The sequence below is a fragment of the Amblyomma americanum genome, chromosome 3 (genome assembly GCF_052857255.1).
Source record: "Amblyomma americanum isolate KBUSLIRL-KWMA chromosome 3, ASM5285725v1, whole genome shotgun sequence".
NCBI classification, from domain to species: Eukaryota; Metazoa; Arthropoda; class Arachnida; order Ixodida; family Ixodidae; genus Amblyomma; species Amblyomma americanum.
Genome location: NC_135499.1, coordinates 156,862,005 through 156,878,342, shown reverse-complemented (window position 1 = coordinate 156,878,342; position 16,338 = coordinate 156,862,005).

The window sequence follows — 16,338 nt, the reverse complement described above, 5'->3', positions numbered from 1 at the left end:
AATTTGTTTATGTGAGCGCGCTACATAATAGTCCGCCAAGGCAGCAGCAGAATGCCGTACAGTCGACGACCGGATGCCCGATCATGGCAAACAACCATAGAGGTCCCGGCAAGATTTGGCAAAACGCGTGTGAAGTAGGCCTGTGCTACACATGCCTTGTCCTTACCTAACTGCACATCCTGACTGGGCGCTCTCTATTGTTTTTTTTTTTCATAATTGGCCAACAATTGCTTGCCGACCAGAAAACGCGGCCGCCTTCTTAAGTAAGAGGAACCTTGACGATTCAAACAATATCAGGTAGCGCAAAAAAGGTACGGACAAAGAGGGGTGGACAGGAGACACGCTAGACTTGCAACTCTATAATTCGCCGTCCTTAATACATGTCTCCTTGCATCAGTCAACATGTCCGAAGTTTTCAGCCACTGAAAAACCGAAATAAGCACTTTGACACTCACAGATGGCGCCCAATTTTATGTTCAAGTGTAAGGCCTGCCACGCGGCAGCTATAATCCAGCACAGACACCTTATGCCAAGTGTACTGCCTGAAAACAGATGAGGGGCTCGCGTGCTTGCTATCACGACGGTGATGATAGCTCCTCCAGCTTTGGGCGCCACTAATGGGTGGACAGCGTAGCGGCTTACCAAAAGGGACAAATGGCCACAGCTCTCATGCGAGGTGTCGATCCACGCTTCCTAGGGAGGGTGCCATAGCGCTAATGGGAGCCATCTTTTTGCATGCCCTGTTGTTATACGCCGGCTTTCGTTGTAGTTCGTTTTCCCGGTTAATGTGCATTCCCTCTCGTAGATAACGCGTCTGCTCGGGCAGTCGTGCTTGTTAATGCCGCAATGGCTCCTCATTTGATAGTCGTAGTGTGATTTACCATATGTGTTTTGATAGCTTATTTCTAGCCTGATTTACGAGGCAGAAAAGAAGTGTGCTGCCGCCATTGCAGATGGACGTGTGCGTGTGAAAATACGGATGTTATGATGTCAACAACCCTCGACTTTTTTGTTGTCTTCAGCAAAAAGCAGGATGTATGAGGGCTTGACTTCTATTTTTTTTTTTTTTACTGTAAGCTGCATAAATAGGCCGGCAATGGTGTCGTCCTTTCTATTTGTAGTCAGCGCTCTCGGCGCAAGCATGTTGTGAGCTTCCGCGTGTGCATACGCCATGCCTAGTTTTATACGCTGAGCACCAAGATGCGTGGAAGTGTTTAAAGTTTCGTCACGCTGTATTACGTAGAATAAATCTCCAGCAGCACGGCAGCTCATCATGGATCTCGTATTTTCAATTGCGCGTAGTTTATGAGTAGAATCTGAGCGTGACTGACGCTACACTTTGTCGTCGTTTGGGCGCCTCCTGTTGCCGTACGAGTAGAGTAGATATATAATCGCAGCCGTCAATTCAAGCACAGCGCACCACTCATGAAACGACATGCGAGACTGCCCTGATATTATTTTTGCCTTTCTCAACGTGAACTTTACTTAACTGTCACTGTGAGAAGATTGCACTTTTTTTCATTCAATATTTTCCCGAATGTTTTGGAGACTGTACAAAACATAATTTTAAACGACATACAATTTCCTGTCTGCAGCTAGTAGCCACTTCAGGGTCAGAGACCTGAAGGCATGTTACCTGGCTTAGTGTGTGTCCTGGAGCTTAGAGCGTAATAAAGGTATCGTCTGTGAAGTGAGCTGTAGTCTTTCAATATCATCCATTCTGTATGGCACAAGGGTCTCATTTTATTGCGGTATGCTTAGAAAGGAGTCATTCAAATGCTGAAAAACACAGCGCGTAAACAGTTTACGCAAACGCACGCGCAGAAAAAAAAAGAAACCTACAGTAGACACATTGGACAAAATCACCGTTAGAATTACAGAATATTTTTGCTATTAGAACATGCCTGGTTACGAAAAAAGACCTCGTCTCCTGCAAAATCGAAAGCGAATGGAGTGCATTGTCAGAAAGAAAAGCGTACAAAAAAGCTAGAAAATCCTCTTCGCGACGCCACCCCCTTTACACGTATTTTATATATCGTAAGCGGCGTTATAGCGCGTAGCATTAGCTGCGAAAATCGAGCCCACTCGCAAAGGAAACGCGCGAAATTGTAACAGAGGAGGCAGTGCTGTGTATGGTGAGCAGGTCTTTGAATGACGAAGTAAAGCCATTTCCCGCACTGCTGGCTGCGTATTTATCGCATTATCTGGCGAATATAGGACCCGGCAGTTTCCCTCTGGTTCAGCGCTGTTTTTTTGGGGAAAGTGGAGGCCGAATTTGGCGGCGACCCTTTTCTTTTCCTGTATTACCCTGGGAGGTTCCTGTGCTTCTCTTTAGTGCTTTAACCAATTAGTTGCACTTTATTTTATTTTCTTGTCTACAGGGCGGCAGTTGGGTTTGGTCAAAGTTGAGCCTAATATTGCTGTTTTGAGTAGTTGTTCGTTTTTTGGAAACTGCCCAGTGGTATAGGCATACTAAATAGGGTTACGTCTCATTGTTTACTGCATTTTCGTTCACAATCATGCCGCTCAGATTTTTGTTTTTGGAGCTTTTCGTTTCGGTGACTGTCGACCTCCTAATGTTTTTTTTTTTTGCGCCTTTCAGACCCAGCAATTCTCGAGAAAAGAAGTTTTGAGCGGGAAACCTTTCATGGACGTAATTTTTTCATACAATGTAAGATTTGACGACAACAATAAATATATCCGCAGATCACCTGATGGCAGTCTTGTATTTTTTTTTCTATTCACGTTTTCGCTATCGTCAAAAGCGTTCCCCATAGGTTTTCTACGGCAGTCTTAACTGTTCGATGCGATCGCTGGAAACACTTTAAAAGAAAGATTTTGCAACATATCAGAATAGTGGACCATTACCTTCATTATTTCCATAGCAGTGGCTTACAATTTTCTAATATTCAAAATATTTGCCCAGGAAAGCTGGACTTGGTTAAGAAAAGCCAAGTTGTCCAGCTCTCATGACTGGAACTGGGTCTGCAGAGCTGTTCGTTCATTACAGCCGTCAGTTGCCTGCCGCACTCACCAATCGGTACGTAAGGGAGACGAAAGCCAAAACTATATGCCTTAAGCGTCGTGAGCTCTGCGCCATCATTTCCGAGCGATCGTGTTCCGCTAAAAAATAAGCAATGATCCATCGGCTCCGAAACTCATGTAAGCACTCAACATAAAATAAACGGATGAAACACCTTATGGTCAACAAGACCGCGCTCAGGGAACGTCGCGGGGTATTTTGCATTTGGCCAAATCTCTGCAGAACGTTCGAAACCGCGCTCGAATCCGCGCTAAACTCCCGGGTTAACTGGCGCGCGGAAGCAGGCGTTCTTCCGCGCGTGCAGCACTAAGCTCTTAGCAACCGTGCCAGAGCGACCAGGACTGCTTCAGCAAAAGATTTGGCATGACACTTTCTCTTTGGTCGATGAGGGTTCTCTCACTATCGCTCGGTCTGCATACAGCAACGCTGGCCTACAGTACAGCGTGACTGCTCCAGCACAGGATTCTACATTTTAACCGGTTGATATCAAGCAGATCGGAATGCTACAAGCTGTGTTTTGACTCTAAGTTGCTAGGTCACGCCGGATTCAACTGCTGCTGATCCTCGGCGACATGAAGAACTTAGCTGTTCTCTTGCGCAGCTTGTCACTTTTTACTGGGAAACATTCCGCTGGTCAGTACTTCTTTTCTCACTTCCAAGTCTCAAAGATGAGCCAAGTAATCGGCAACCAGCTAACTACAGTTTTTTTTCTTTTCAGAGAGCGGTGCTTTAACACTCTCTTTCGGTGAAAGATAACAAGCGCAAATTAAATATGCGATCACTTCATGGGGCACTTGTTAATGTCCCCAACCTCATGAGGACGATTTTAAATGCCCTCTCACATTTTGTTTTTGTCACTGGCAACAGTACAAGTAAGAGGCAGGGACACCATACGAAACTTTCATGACACCGTTTTCGAAGAGCTTGCATATCTCCGTACTCACCACAGGCCAGCAAAAGATTAGAGGGGACATTCAAGCACCGCTCTAGAAGTATGACACTATAGAGTTAATAGGTTAATGCCCATTTATGCGGAATTGCTCCTTCTCGACTTTACATTCATAGATCCATGGAAATACGATACCACTACTGGCGCAGTGGTGCAGCGATAAGCGATGCGCCACTGCCATGCGATCGCATGTTCTGCCACCGGTGGGACTTTTGGGACACAGGTTGTTCTTCGCGAGTAATCTCCCGCGTCTAATGATTAATTTAAATGTCACCTGTGACGGTAATCAGTTTGCTCACAATTCGGTCGGCGAGTTGTATGACGCCAAAATGTCACGTGACCTAAATTGCCCTCCTAGGTTGCTTCTCCGTGCATTTTTCGCCCACCACGGAAACGCCGAAGATGGCGGATTTTCTGCACAACGGCAGACTTAACGCTATCGTGTTAAGGAGGGTACATCGACTTGCTCAATAACTGCATTGTGCTGTCATGAACACCTGAGCTAAATAATACACTTCTACAAGCAGCAGAGAACCCACAATTACGCGCGAAAGTTGGCGAGCCATTGCCAGCGACTTTTCATGCCCGCACCCTCCTCCGTCGCTCGCATCTACGTATACAAGTTGAGATGGCTATTGGTGAGATTCTTTCAGACGTCATGCAGCTACCAAGGCCGCGGCCAATAAGCCGCGTAGCTCCGGCGGGTCAGGAAGCTCTCCCCCGGAGGAGGGGCCGGTGGAGGAGCGCCTACCTTCCAGCGTGCCAAAAGTGACGAGAGGAGAGGGAAAGGCGCGAAGACGCTGAAGCGGCGTGCTTTCACATCCCAAGCATACTGCAACTTTATTAGAGCTCCTTTAAGATCCGCCTTAAGGGAATGACGTAAGTGGGTTAATTCACATATATGCGGTATTTGTAATTCTTGATTCACTCGTATCCTTCCGGTATGATGTACCGAATTGGTTACTGTTAGCAGGCAAACCTACATCACTAGCAACGTTGAACTTAAGTTCAACATTGAAGTGGAAGCCACAAATTGAAATTGTAGCCACGATATTCATCATTTTGAAGGGGGACCTTGTCGCTGCCGTAAATGCAGGAATTTGGATGCCTTTAGCGATTCGAATCGCAATTCGCTCACGGCAAGAAAACAAACAATGAACCAATGGAATGCGACAGATATATTTTGGCTGTATTTCTTTTTCGTCGTCTTCGACACTGGAGAGTGGCCGAAGTGCGAGAATCTGGCAGCCTGAGAGGTAGTTACTAAGAGTGCCAGAAAATATCATGAAAGTGATTGCCTCGTTGCTTATATACTTAGCGTATTTTCTAACCTCCTTGTGATTGCCAACTCTATGTTTAATTCCATGTGCATTTCTTTCACAAAACTCCTGCTACCGGTCTTAAGTATCTGCGAGTATTTTGTGCCGGTAACATTATTGCTTTGAACCGAATTGTGTTACACCATTAGGACCGCATCAATTTATTTGCGGTCTCTTCAGGTTACATGCCCTTCGACCTCAATAATGAGGGGATGCGCCCCGAGCTGACGAAATGTATACGGGGTATAACTGCATATTACTCCGTTTATTTACGCCGGCCCTCCTCAATCGAGATCTATTTTATTCTCGAAAGCAGGGCGGTGCATCACAAAATTGCGATTTCCATTCTTTCATTAAGATAGCGCAGCACACCATTATATGCTTGCTTCCACGGAGATCAAAAAGGAAAGCATGCATTGCATGAGGCTAAGAGGCCGCGAAAATAAGCAGCTGAAGGTGTAGCTTTCGAGCTTGATATGTTCAACTTTGGCTTTGGACGGTAATTACAACATACATGCAGAGCTGACTCAGGGTTTGCTGGCCGAGTATTAGTCACTGGTTAACCTATTCATGGTCAAAAGAGAATAACTAGCGATGCTAAAGCCGTCTACTGTAAACTTATGCAGATGTAGTATCACCTTTGTTAAGCGACCCTTACAAAATTTCATCCAGTCTACAAGCAATTATTTATTCGCAGATCAGAGCTAACAATGGGCAAAAAATTGAGGACGTTTTAGTGTCCGGTAATGCTGCCTTTAAATTAAAAAGAAAGGGGCTGAGATAGCAGTTAACATGGATATTCAAGCGCCTTCTTGAGCCCTGTGAATAAGCGCTTCCCTACTTCGCGTAGTAAGCGACACCTGTTGGAATATGAGCGGCACCTAACACTTTGGGCGCAAAGGCATCCGAATCGAATCCGTTTTTTTCAAGAAAACTTGAAAGGTTAATTTGTTCGCCAGAGTGAAAGAAACTGTCAAGAGGAAAGCAAATTTTTGTAATATTTGCGGTACCTAAGCATTTAATGAGTAGATATACTTTTTGCTTCATTTCTACGCGAAAGGTCCTTTATTCATAAATGAGAGGCTGAAGATCTTAGCCGGGTCTCTTACGACGAAAACATTTTGACGAACAAAGAGAACAAAAACTTGCATTTTTGTATACCTGTATAGTTATCTTTATTTTTCAAGAAATGTGACGCTTGTTCCAGTGCCGCGTTTGAAGGGGGTGAATTCGACCTTCGTTTCTTCCAGCGCGCTGGCTTCTTCGGCAGTCCTTTTCTACCCGTTTTGCTCATATCCTCGATGCGCCCAAACTGTCTTAATGTTCGTCCCTACCGCCGCCCCCCTCCTCCCCCAACCCAAGAAACAAAAAACAGTGTGAAAAACGACAGGGCCGTAAATCGCAGCCGAAACTGTGTTTCTTGTGTTGCATGGACAGCTACACGTTCGTCAGTTTGTCGGTGCTCCCTTCCGTTTTCCATATTTATCGCAAACTAAAGGCAAAGCCTGAAAGAGCAATGCATCACAAAAAAGTGAGATATTTTCGGAGCATACGCTGGAGTTCTTTAGGCTGCGAGCACACGAGTCATGAGATTTGAATAAGCTTTTCTGCATGCAAGATCTGAGTTGACGGGCAAGGTATGGAAAACATCCGCTAGGAAATAGAAATACAAAACGGGACACCCAGAGCGAGCCACCTAACTTTTCAGAGAATTCGGCCGCTGTCTCCTCATCTGATGCTTGCACAATGTCTCGCGTTTCTGCTGAAGAGATCGTGGAATGCAATTTCGAGGCTCTTTCGGTACCCTGTTCTTTGCGATCTTTGAATCGCAGTGTTGCCAACTGCATAAATTTTGTTATGCTATATTGTGAATCAGTCGTTTAGTACCATTTTGTTCTTTAATAGAAGATGGGGGGGGGGGGGGGGGGGGGGGCTGCCTTCAGGTCTTATTCCTGTATAAGAGAAAAAAGCTTTTAGATGAATTATTCAAAGAAAAATGTAGAATATCTGCCAATGTAGAGAAGGGCAAAATCGAACTTCGTGCTCCCGCCTACGAAAGGTGTGGTTAAGAGTTACCTTGAGTTGGAATCACTGCTTGCGCCCCCACGAGGGTGGTAAGCTGCCACCCCAGGAAGCAAAACGTACGGCTGCTTTAATCAGAAACCACACAGAAGTCAGTCAAAATGACAGAAACAAAGGAAATGTGTTGCTTAACTTGCACGATTAGTTTTAAGCTTTCGTTACGAGCATGAGGTTAAGAAATTTAGCTGAGAGATTACCATATTTCTTCCAATCGGCCCTTTTTGGCAAACCCACTTGCGAAACCAAGACTGATCGCTATCTTAAAGAATTTTAAACTTTTGAATCCTCAGTTTTAAAAACGCTGCTTTGAAAGGATTACCTATATAATCCCTTTCGAATTCGTGTCAACCTGCAGTTACACAAGAAAGCGACTTTTTATGGCTCTAAAGTGCTGCAACTTTAACAGTGCTTTTTTTGAAAAAGCGTAAGCCAACCATTCGACATCTATGTTGTTTCTCTCTTGCTTTCGCAAATTTTAGTAAAACGCTAAACTAGCATTACAACTGCAGCAGAACACAATACATTGAGACAGATGCCTTGGTCAAAGGGTTCTGAGTAACGCGAGTTATCGTTTGTTTCTTTCTTTCTTTCTTTCTTCTTTCTTTCTTTCTTTCTTTCTTTCTTTCTTCTTTCTTTCTTTCTTTCTTTCTTTCTTTCTTTCTTTCTTTCTTTCTTTCTTTCTTTCTTTCTTTCTTTCTTTCTTTCTTTCTTTCTTCCTTTCTTTCTTTCTCTCCTTCTTTCTTTCTTTCTTTCTTTCTTTCTTTCCTTCTCTCTTTCTTCTTTCTTTCTGTCTTTCTTCATTTCTTCCTTTCCTTCTTTCTTTCCTTCTTTCTTTCTTTCTTTTTTTCTTTCTTTTTTTTCAGTTTACACTTTGCTGGTCAATGCCGGCCGGGCAACCTGAGGCCATCTGCTATGAGGCAACATTTCTGATACTAACCAGTGTCGCATTACCACACAGGGCCATTATCTAAATCACACTCTCTCCCACGCTCCTGAATACCATTGTTCACTGAACAACACCCACAAGGTGTCCTACCGCGCAGTAATCAACAGACAAAGAAAATATTACAGAGGGTGTTCTGTTTCAGTACGGGATATGCCGGGATGTACGGGATAGCAAGTTTATTTTCCCAAAATTTGCGAAATTTTCAAGAGTCGCACCCGAGGTCACTTCCTTCACAGAAGTTTCCCGTCTCTCTTGAGACAACCCTAGCGTTGAACATTTCCGCCTGGTAATGACGCCATGTTTGTATCCTTCTGGGAAATTTTCGTCGGGAACCGTCCGTCTCCAGGGAGGCAACTTTAAGAAAGGTTCCCAAAAGTTGGAAAGAAAAGCCAAGGGAAAACTGGCTTTTTCAACGACTTTCACGTTACTCCCATCTATTGGGACACTTACAACGAAAACAAAAAGGAATTCGGAGAGGCAACGAAACAGATTTTCTCCGCCAAATCATGAGCGCCAAATTAGCTCCGTTCGTTTGTATTTCTTCCGCGACGCCCTTTCATGAGGCAAACAGGAAGCAAGGATCCCCATCGCGGGCTGTTCGTGTTCCACAGTGGTGTCCCATGAGGTGAGATCGATGCTTTAGGGACTCGGTCGTTCGCGCGGCATGGAAGCAGCATACGCCTGTGTATTGTTTGGTACATGCTGCAATAAAAAAAAAAAAGACTACGCTGAACACATTTCATGGTTTTAAGCATCAATGCTTTTAGCGCCCACACTAGACAAATTAAGGCGAACATCGTCCGAAAACAGCAGCGAAATTGAGACCATAGAGGGGGGAGAACATGAAGCGGAACATATCCGAAATATTCCAAAGCATCCCTCCGAATGGCATCCCGCAGAAAATATCCAGCTCTCAGCGACATTCCAAGCAGTGGTGGCGAAAGCACATCATGTTCGTTTTCCGACGTGTTGAAACACTCTGCTATCGCCACAGTTTGTCGAGCAGAGAGTTCAGCTGGTAGACTGTCGGGCTGTACGCTAAATATTCTCGTCTTCAGCATCTTTCACCATTAGTTCTCCGCCATGAAAATTTACGAAGGCCGCTGAAGAGCGGGCGACCGTAATGGCGCTCCGAACAGCGAAAGGGACGCGTGTGGAATTTTTGACGCGAGTGGAATTATTAACCAAATCTTTACATATAATGGAAACCGGCATGGTTTGAAAACCGGCGTTTTCAAACCATCCCTCATGTAATGGGGCTTATCCAAGTAGCTTTTCTTTTTTTCCTCTCATCCACAGCATATAGTGTGATCAAGCCTAGTATAGGCTCTGAATAAACACGGTAGATCGCATGTTGCACCCAAGAATGTGGAACTTATAGTTTTCCTAAGAAGTTCACAAGTTTTTAAAAATAGGCTTCTCGAGTTAAAAGAACGCTTTTCTTACCAGAGCATTGTCAGCGGTGTAGCGCATGAGAAGACACCTATGACGTGCTAACTGGTAAGATAGTTAACTAACATTGAATAGTTAACTGTCTAACTAGTATTACTGTTAATCTCCTTGTTTACCGAGAGGTTTTTAAGTAATATCCGTATAAATTTTTAGAGTTTCAAAAATGCATTTGCCATCGGCGCTGTGTCCTAACAAATTTTGCCTATTTCGACGAGTTGCGCGCACTGGAGAGGTTGCATTGATTGCAAGCTTTTCGAAATAACTTGTATTTTGACGACATGCAGACAGAATTTGTTGGGACACAGCGCCGAAGGTAACTGCGGTTTCGAAATTCTAAAAGCGGCTATGAAAAAATAAGGAGAGTAGCAGTAGTAGTTAAAAAGTTATTGATTCAGTATCAGTTAACAACCCTAGGGGTTACCATCGCTTAGCGCTACACAGCTGAATATACTATGCCGATAAAAGTGTTTTTTTTAAAAAAAACTTCCTTTAAAAACTGCAGAATATAATAGGTGAAGGGCGCGCTGTAGGGCTAGTTGGTGACGCATTACATTAAGAAATTGGCGCGAAAAACAAAAACAAAGGACACCGGAGGAACCACATGAGACGATTAATAATAGCTGCTATCAACTGTTTTACTGCGGTGCAATTTAGAGAATATAGTGCAAGTGCAAGCACACGCATCACGCAACCGCATTAAACTCATTCAGAATCATAGATCTGCAAAAAAGGGTCGTCGGTGCGTGCTTGCTTCAGACGAAAGCACGCACCGCCACTGATCCAGAGAAAAAGAAGAATATTTCTTAATAAAATAGCAAATAAGGTGTCATGAAACTATAGCAATGACGACAGACTTGACGCACATGAGGGCGTTAGCACGAAGTGCGGAAATATTTTCGATGAATTTTATCGCGGCTCAATGCGTGTGCTTCCTCAACACAGAACTAGTTGATTTCACAGCCTCCTGTGAAGTTTTATTATCGAGTGCTCTCGATCGCTGAACTTATGCGGCAGCGTGCTGAATTTTGTAGTATCGAACCTCTTGGATGCGTGTGTCGCTTTCGCTGAGTGCAGCGTTCTACTCCCCCTTTTTCTCAGCCCGCTTCCTTCGTTAGGCATGTTCACGCGTGCTAGGCACAGTACAGCGTCCAATATTTGATCCCTGGGAGCTACTGTACTGTTTTGAGGCGGCGATTAATTTTACGCCTGGAGCAATCGTTAACAAGGCGCGCTAACAAATATCACTTTAAAGAGTCATCTCTTTTACTTCGTGCGTGAACCTAGCTTTAGGTTCTACGCTGAAGAATTTTCTAGAAGTCTATTAACGGAGCACAGAGTTTATGAACTCAAAGAGATTACGAGGAATTTTTTATGGCAGTGTATAAAAATGCACGCTGCTGTGAATTGTTCCATAGTCTGTGTTTATTGACAATGAATCATTTGGCAGTAAATTTGAGTGCAGTAATTTATGAAAAACAATCGCTTACACAAACCCAACGTGTAGGAGGAGGTGTAGGCTATAAGCGAGTTTCAAAGACTGGCTCGCCTCCACACGGTGCAGGCAATCCATCTCTACGTGTTGATTGACGTACGACCCTGGCTTTCCTTTGGGTTTTTCTCTAGCTTTGTGTGGCATTTATTCCTTGTGAGCGGGTTAATCTCGAATTAGCATTCTCATCATTATGACAGCTTCCAGGAGTATCGAATTGGTGCGTAGACGAGAACACTTGTATTTTATGCGTATGCTTGTAAGGTAGGCAGTGCCCATAAATGCTGTAATCATGAGCCTGTCGCCGAACGTGGTTAGTGTGGTGCGACTGTGAGCGGTGCATTTTTGTATTCTAGTCACTGCTTCATCAATAGCACAGAAGCACGCTCATTCTTTTATTTTGAAGTGGAAATATGTGAGTTCAGTGTTCAACTTGTAGGATTCCACGTATGTTATTTAAAAGTCGCTTGTTTCCACAACACATAGATATGCATACTGAGCTCTTTCCTGAGAAAATTAAGTATGAGACTCTGCATAACTAACAGCTGAATGATTTTCTTTAAAACATTGGATACATTGCGAATCATTCTGTTTCTCAGTGCCGCCGGAACTATAAATTTTAAGAATTGTTCAAGCTAAGCTTGTTCTACTCAGTTACAACTTACTTTTGGGCTGTTAATGCGACATTTTACCATAACGAGATGCGATTGTTTTCAACGTGCAGCCTTCTCCCTCCCAAGAATCACACGGCGTAGACAGCTGCTTGCAAATAAGATTCCTAGGAGCACATTTCTTTTTTATGTTGACGCAAGCAGCATATATGGTAAGTTGTAACACCAAGAATTGTATTTTTTAATCTTAGTTCCAAGGTATGCAAGACGTCGCTGCGATTAAAAATTGGTGAAAAATACTGTATTCGCATAAAATATGTACTTCCTGTAAAGATGCTCTAGAAAAGTGCATAGGGGTATCTCGGACGCTGGACTGTGATTGATTATGGCAAACGCATGACTTTATTTAGGTAGAGTTTCATGCGTCGAAGTTGAGTCTTGGCTATGACGGAACTTGCATAGATCTCGAAGCCAGCTTACAGAGATGAACCCTTCATCAATACGGCTCGGCCAGTTTTAAAGGCAGAAATTCGTCTCTGCACTGGATGCTTCCGGATTCAGAAAATCTTGATGCGCGTCTTCCTTGCATGCACCTGCCGTGGGTTGCTGTCGCGATAAAGGGACTAAGCGTAGCTCTCGCAAGCCACTGACAGGTAGACGCAACACACGCATTCAACGTTTAGCAGTCGCGAACAGAGTGGGAAGCCCAGCTGTGACATGCTGCTGGTCCAGGTGCAGTAGAAGTCTCCAGCGCTGCACCCAACTTTTTCCCGTTTGTGGAGCCGCTCCGCCATTGTGAAGGAGTTGCACTTTTTCTGGGTAGCTATCTTATTGCTGCAATGGGTCTCTAACTAGGGACCCAAGGCGAAGCATAAGAACTCTATAGCTCCTGTGTTAGCATCGCGAGGAATTACAGTAGAGCCATCTGACATAATATATCAAGGTGGGAATATGCATTTCCTTTCGATAGACTGTCAGTATATAAAGACGGACTACTCCACAGCTCTACGCTTGCGACAATCCAGAGAAGGAAACGGGACGATCGCTGTCTACCTCTTGTGCCGCCCAATGTGTTGCGCTATGCCGTAATCAGTCTTTAACAATGAGCTGAGTAGCCCCAAAGCAAACGCTCTTAAAATGCCCCTATTTATTTTTAATCAATCCACCGGGTTCTGTGATCATATACTACGCAATGGCTCATGACCACCGAACGTACCGAAAACTTAGAAGGACGCCGATATTATCTTTATCAGTAAGAAAGGAAACGCGAAGAGCCCGACAAACTACTGACCAATCAGGTTACATCAGCAGTTGACAAAGTATTTAATAAGGCTGTAGAATTATATAAACTTTAAACTTGAATCAACCAATGGTCCAGGCGTGCTTTCGTAAAGACTTCTCGACAATGAACCATATTTATACCGTTAGACAGAAAATCGAGTAATGCGCAGAGCATGATGATGATCATCATTACCGGACTGACTAAGCCCGCTGAAGGGCAAATACCTCTCCCGTATCTTTTCAATTAAACCTGTGCTGTGTCAGCAGCCGCCACTCTATTTCCGCACACTTCTTAATCTCATACGGCCAACTAACTTTTTGTTGCCCCTTGGTATGCTTGCCTTCCCTTAGAATGCAGTCAGTTACTTTTAAGGACCATCGGTTGTCTTGCCTGAGTATTACAAGCTTTGCCCAAGCCCATTTCTTCCTCTTGATTTCGACTAGGATGCCATTAACCCGCGTTTGTTACCTGACCCCCTGTACCCTCTTGCTGTCTCTTAACGTTACACCTATCATTTTTCTTTCCATAGCTCACTGCGTTTTCCTTAACTTGAGCTGAACCTTTTTAATTATCTTTCACGTTTATGTCCCGATGGGTGAGTACCGGTAAGATACAGCTGTTATATACTTTTCTCTTGAGAGATATTGTTATAGAACCAATCCATGTATAAATAGCCTTCATATAATGCGTCAAGGTTGTTAACTAAGTCGAAACCTCAGCAGTCATGCAAAAATTACCGTGCCTTGATGTAAAAAAGGCATGTAAAGAACGGCTACTTTTCCAGCACATTGTGTCGACGGAGCAAACACAGCTCATTGTGACTTGCAATCACGTGCGAAATCAAGCTTTCGCGTACTGCGAATCGAGCAATAGCGCTATCACTTCGGCAAGCAAGAAATGCAAAAATATAATCTCCGAAGCAAAAAAAATTAAAAAAGAGAAGGAAACTTTAAAGAAAAGCCTAGTTAACGAACTTACAAGTTAAGATGGTCCTGGAACAAAATAATGTCGAGTTGTTCCGGTATACACTGTTTGCATGCTAAGCGGTTAACGAAGTTTGGGTAGAAGCCTATGAAGCAAACTTCTAGTTCATTCGTTGCAAGGGGGAGTAACACGTTTGTTTTGGAGCTTTGTGTCATTTATGTGGCACTAAAATGCTTTAAATATAAATTTTTTCTTCTGCCCCTTCATCTAGGCTCTTCATAGCCATTGATCGTGATTCCAGGATGGAAGCAAAAAATCGCGTAATGCCTATATCTTGATATTTGTGAAAAATAAAATAAAAGCGACGTTTTGCAATAATCTGTTGCGTTTTGGCCCATTGTCCTCAAGATATTGCTTTTTAACTACTCAACCCTACTCAAGTTTTCACGGCCTTCTTGAAGAGACATGACATTGTTGACGACGTATTCTTCATTACATATACTCAGCCTTGGTGGGCATAGCTGTAGAGACCATTTATTGAAAGCTTCTATCTAGTAGGTAGAACCGTAATACGCAGGCTGGAAGCACATGTGGTTGTCGAATAACTGCATTAGCTTTTCTTAGTAGTCTAGCACGCTTTGCGCTTGGATAAGCAAAATTAAAAAGAAAGTTCAGTGAGAAGATTTTTAGACACAGCTCACTTAAGTATTTAGTTGTGTTCAATGGAGGTCAATCATCTCTTGGCTCCCATATTGCTTTTCTCGAAAGGTGAACAACAACTCCCTTTTTGCTATTTCGCGCCAGGGGCAAAGTGGATTTCTGTCATGAAAGACGTTCGAGGACAACTCATCAAGGACCTGTGTCGGTCTGGACCGAGATAGGAGGGAGTTGAGTTACAAGGAATCTGCTGTGATTTTTCTCCCTGAAGCCAAAAAAAAACGCAAAAGCCCAGGGCCGCATCACTGATTGCTGAAAGCTGACACCATGTTTTCCTCATTCAATCAATGGCTGTTTCTGCTCACTCTGTTCTTTTGCGGTGCTTCTTTGTTTTTTGTCCATGTTTGTGTATGTATGTTTTATCCGAACCCTTTCGCGAGGACGTCACCAGATTAGCTTCACCAGGCAAATCTACAAGTAGAGGGGATGACCGCTTACAATAGTGTAGAAACCGAATACTAATAAGCTGCATGTTTGTTTTCTTTTTTTTTGCTAGCATCGAGGCCTCAAGGTATGTGCCTCTTGTGATAGTCATCTTCAACAGTACCTGTAACAATAGAAGGCTTCCTTTTAAATTCAGCGGGGCTTTAAATAGGGGCGGGGTGTAGGAGGAGGAATTATGTGTATATTCTCCGCTCGTCCGCGGCTGACAGTGAAGCCACCACTGCACCTCCTGATGGCAGGCGCCCCAGCGATCAAGCCGACCACGACGGGCTCTGCTCTTGAGAATAAAGGAACGCGACCATGTGCTGACACAAACGGCATTTATTATGGTTGAAAGAATAGCGCCAGCTAGCGGCAGCCGAGGAGTATTTCATCGGAAGCGTTGCAGTAGAGAGTCAGGGATGTCGGAATCAGCAGCGAAGTTACAGGGGAATGTTCGTTCGGGCTAACGATAGAGGCAACGCCGATGTTTCGAGCCCGTACGGAGCGAGCTGGTGAGGCCAGTTTCCACGAGGTTAGATCCCTTTTGCGAAGAGCGGAGCAGAGTGCGGTTACCCGGGACTAATATCAAATTTTACTTGCTCGCACCTCGCACCTAACCTGGCACGCACCTAATCTGGCACCCTCGATCGCTATCTAGTGTAGCTAAGCAAAGAAGGACAGGAGTGTTGCGTTAGGCTTATGCGGAGAAAATTTAGCCCCTGCGAAGTCCTAACAAGCCGGACATTACTATTGTCCTTAATTTTAAAACAGTCATCGAACTCAATCTTCATTATGGATCTGTTCTTTCTCATTCCCAGTCATGGCGCTTTGCTGGATGTACAAATGCGAAAAATTTCTGACGTGCGAAAATGTGATCTATTGCGCAAATGAAATAATACAGATTACATGTGTGCGAACTAGGGCGGTGAGAGCTAGCTATGGAGGCACAACCCGAGACGATATATAATCCGCTGCTAGGTACACGGGTGGAAGTGCGACAAACTTGTTTGCTTTTAACGACACGTGACCTGATTCGATCCGCAACAGTTCAGAAATTTCACACGGAAAGAGAAACGGGTTTCCGACGAAGTCTGTCTC